Source organism: Convolutriloba macropyga, chromosome 2, assembly GCF_964194025.1.
Source record: "Convolutriloba macropyga chromosome 2, txConMacr16.3, whole genome shotgun sequence".
NCBI lineage: Eukaryota > Metazoa > Xenacoelomorpha > Acoela > Convolutidae > Convolutriloba > Convolutriloba macropyga.
In genome coordinates this window covers 55,184,104-55,188,594 of record NC_134469.1, presented here as the reverse complement: position 1 = coordinate 55,188,594, position 4,491 = coordinate 55,184,104, and the positions used below count along the sequence as shown (strand labels likewise).

Sequence of the window (4,491 nt, the reverse complement as noted above, 5' to 3'; positions counted from 1 at the left end):
TCACGCAAAATGTCGAAAAAGCGGCAAAATGGTATAGCGAAAAAAAGTAAAAAAACATAGCAGGACAAGTCCTGACGTACAGTTCAAAGAATTTTCATTGACTAAACAGAAAAACTAGACCAATAATGGACTATGAGTGAATTGAGAAAACCATTTTAAAAAATCAGATAAAAAAATAAGAAAAAAAACAGAAAATCAATATCAAAATGCCGCATGTGAACAAAAAACCACTAGCGAGAAACAGAATTTTTGTTCAAACACCATTCTCTCACTCTACTTTAAAATTAGAGCGAAAAAAATTCACGCCGCAAAACCACTCGCTTTTTCGCTCCATTTCCTGTTTCGGCGTGACCAAAATCACCACTCCAATTTGACTTCAAAAATCATGAAAATGTGTGAACAGATCTTAAAAAAAAAGACAGCGCCCCAATACAATTCAAATTCTTTGAATTGTAAAAGACCAAGAGAAGGCCAATAATAGCCTCAGCTATCGCTGTGCGGCTATTAATAAACTTGGACTCCACTTCCCAAAAAAGGAAACGGTTCCATAAATTTTGCGCTCAAAACAATTTAAAAAATTCAACAATGCCAAGTACTTGTTAATGTATTCTTTTCACTGTACTTTTAGGTCGTGATTGCATGCGACAGATATATTCGCACTTATCAGTTTACAAAACAACTATCAAATCATTCTGACCTTAAGGAAGGAGGCAATGCCAACAACTGCAATAAGGTTATGCCCACACGCATGTCCAATGCCCGGCAGAGCGTCGTACTCGCTAAAGAAAGCCACACATGGCAAATCACTCTCACTTATTGTTGAATCACTCCTCTCTTTACCAGTCACGTACTCAACTAAATACATCAGGAGCTGTTAAAAGGTTTGTATAGCTTGTGGAAAGTTTACTCGAAACACTCAAGCCATTGAGTTGAGATACAGTCAAGCCTGGGATTAGTTTTACAAAAATAACTCAATATCAAGAAACAAAGCAATGATTTCAACCCTGTTCTTTTTGCTCCGCACGAAGTACGGACGTTGAGTGCAGCTAACATTAAACATAACCGGGTGAGGGAGGTGGGAGGAGGGGCGAAACTCTGCACTCGAGGTGCGAGCGGTTGGCTTTGTCAGTAGCTTGCTGAGGCTTAGGGAGGCTAACTTAATTATAATTGAGAGAGGGGGGATTATTTTCTAGCCTTGCGCGTGACAATATTCACAGGGCTAACTTCCGACAAAACTGCAAAAATTTCAAATTTATGTTTTAACAACTGAACATCCGTTTCCTTTCCCTGCAGCTCATAAACAATAAAAATCGTTAAAATTTTCGAAAAAAATTAAAGGTTGAGAAAAACTAAGATTGCTGTACGTGGTAAAAAATTTGATGACAGAAATACCTTTAAAAGCAGTGTCAAGTATGTAGTTTTTGGTAACAGTTCCAATTCCGGCTTCAATAAAAAAATCTGTGATAAGATCATGTGCAAACTTTTCTTTGAAGGCTAATTCAGGATTATCCCAAATCTGATCGGAGAGCTGATGCAAGTCCTTCTCGTGCTTTTCGAAATACCCATTAGCCATCTGAAAAGTTGAATTCATAAAGTTGAATCTCTTAGACAAATCAGTCAGCATCATGAAACATAGCTTCATGTGACCGAAAGGTACAGCAGGCTCTTGTACACTGTAAACAGAAGGAGCAAGAATGCTATTGTCCCTTGTCAAAGAGATGTACGAGAGTAAAAGTGCTGGCTTGAGCATGGGCGCTGGCTTAAGCTGAACAAAAAGCTATCTGGAAGTAAGCGATGACATCAGCCCGTAACAAAAATATTGACGCAGAAATAAACACAAAGCCAAGAAAATGCTAATAACAGCTCCGCTTATCTATTGCGATTGCAGCTCTGAAAAATGGTACCAGTAAAAAAAGATGCTAGCAATTTTCGATTTAAAAAACTAAAGAAAACCATTACTCAGCTTTGGTTTTCGTAAAAAAACAGTAATACCGATAACAGCCCAATGACACACAAATGAGACTAGTAATACTATAAGACCAATAAAGCACTACAATTTTAACATCTATGACAAATGGAACACTTAAATAACATAGCCGGCAAATTTTCGGAAAAAAGCCACGGTTGACCCGATTGACGCACATTCGGATAGAAACGGAAAAAGAAAAAAAAAGGAGACAGAAATTTACAGAACCTTTCTGAGTGTCATTTTTTATTTGTTTTGCAAATTCTGCATATTCTGTTATATTCTAAAATTACACTTAATTCAGCTTTTAAATTGAACGCTATTAAACATAAAAATAATGCCAGCCAGCAATCGCTTTAATGAATTTAGATAAACTGATGCACTAAGACTTAATGACTGCGCTTTATATACTTGTCCTGTTTCTTTTGATCCTTTGATTTTGCTCGTTTGACTTTGACCGTATTCAGTTCATTATGTAATTCAATGAGTGAAAGAATTTAAAATATATTCAGTTGAAACAGTGAGTGAAGTAAGTCAGAGTAGAAGTCAAACGTGAAAATCGTGACTTATGTAAAATGAAAAACGTGATCAAAAAGTAAAGCCAATTTAAAAACATACCCGGCAGGTTGCCGGAAAATAGCCGCCGTTGATTCCAATAAGCATGATTGGGATTGAAATAACAGAAGATATTGAAAAAAAAAGATTTTTGTGCAAAAACATTTTTTTAAGATTTATATTGATGGCATTTCGTGGTTGAACATACTTCTGTTTTAGAGAGGCTACAGGGGCTACTATCAATAGCAATAAGCATTAGAGATGGTAACTAAGACTTATAGGAACGACGTTCAATTAGCGGGCATCTAAAATTGGGCTTTATGGGTTTATCCCGTTTCTATTTCTGACTTAAATTTTTTATACTGACTCTTTTCATTTTGAATTGCTTTGCTGAGCAACTGATGTTCAAAATCACTTTTAGCAGAATGAGAGAAGAGAGAAACTAGCCTAGAGAAGTCAAAAAGATTTCACGCAAAATGTTGAAAAGGCGGCAAAATGAGGTAAAGCGAAACATTTTTTTATTCGACGAAGTAAAAAAAAAAATAGGAGCGCTATAATAGCCGGCTGAGAAGATGAGGGCGGCTATTAAAAAGGAGAGAGCCTAAATAATAGCCGCTGAGAGGTTGACGGCGGCTATTAATAAGCAACAAATGTCTGACGGAATGCGCTCCAAAGACTGGCGGAAGCTCAATTATAGTTTAGCGTGCTTCGTTCGGTTTGGGGGGGGGGGGGGGGGGTGGTTTGGTAGTAAGCTCACTCTATGGGTTTCCAAAATATCGTTAGAGGTTAAAAGAGGCCATAATTAAAATTTTAAGTGATGTAAATAAGACAACTTTCGGCGTACTTTTCATTAAAATTGTCTTATCAAAACAGTTTCGGTGAATTGCATACTCAGAGACCAGTAAAGAGTAATGTTCTAAGAGAGCTGCTCAGCTACCTAATTTCCTCAGGGCTTTACCTGTTTATCCCGTCTTCGAGGACAAAAAGTTAAACGCAAAAAAGCAACCGTTTTTCCATTGCACTCCTCTTGACATTTCACCTTCATAATTATAGTTTAATCATTTCATCTATAAATGTTTTCTTCAACGTACGCGTACACTTTTTAAGGTCCAAATCTGCAAACAAACTAATCAGGCAACTGATTATAAGGATGGTTCTCATAGGCATAAGGATGGTTCTCAGGCAACTGACGGGAACTGTTTTTATGTTTTTATGCAGCCTGCTTAAGCCTGGAGGGGGGGGGGGGTAGCTGCAACAAGAGTGCAGCAATAGATTTACAAGGGGGGGGGCTTTAAATGTAATTGGGGCTTATGTAGGCAACTAGTTCCCAAGGTTTAGGCCATAAAAATGAAACACCTGAGTGTTCAAATAACTCAGTGATAATTGTTCACGTCTCTGATGCTATGCAAAGAAAGATGTTTGAAGAAGTTTATTTGATTTCAAGACTCAAAAATAAACAGACATTCGTATCAGTGTATGATAACAAGCTTCAGATTAACCCTCAATTGTTAAACCCACAGAATGCACATGCTCATTCGAACAAATTTAGTACAAAGTCCAAACAATAAATTTTAACACGGAAATGATTGAGTTTTTCTTATAAAAATCTAAAGCTAAACAGTTTAATATAGAGGTTTTGATTTTGGACGAATAGTATCTAAAATTCAAGATATTTTAACTCTTGTTGATGAAAAATTCAAGCCGAAATTGGTGAAAGTCTTTTCAATCGTCCACGGCTTTTGCTGCATATCTGAAGTCATTTTCTTCATTTGACCAAAGTTTTCAGACAAAAAGCTCCGATACGAAAAATGTAGAAGTGTTCATGTATTGTCCACATTTAGCACAAGGTACCTTCGAAAAAAGCATGCAATAAATGTATTATCCCGCCAATAGCACCACATGTGGCTGACTTATTTTTCCGAATTTTGTCAATTTGTTTCTATGAGTATCCACGAAAAGAAGCTGCAAGA

The 4,491-nt window shown here is 36.8% G+C and overlaps 1 protein-coding gene across 2 annotated transcripts in view; it reads right to left on the bottom strand.

The window, feature by feature from the left end:
- Positions 1 to 3,937: 3,937 nt before the first annotated feature.
- Positions 3,938 to 4,491, bottom strand: part of LOC142334508 (bridge-like lipid transfer protein family member 1) — a 274,847-nt gene continuing 274,293 nt past the window's right edge. For both annotated transcript variants that reach the window (XM_075382600.1, XM_075382601.1), the window contains one exon: positions 3,938 to 4,491. This exon is cut by the window's right edge and continues 219 nt beyond it. The gene's annotated coding sequence lies outside the window, so the exon portion shown is untranslated.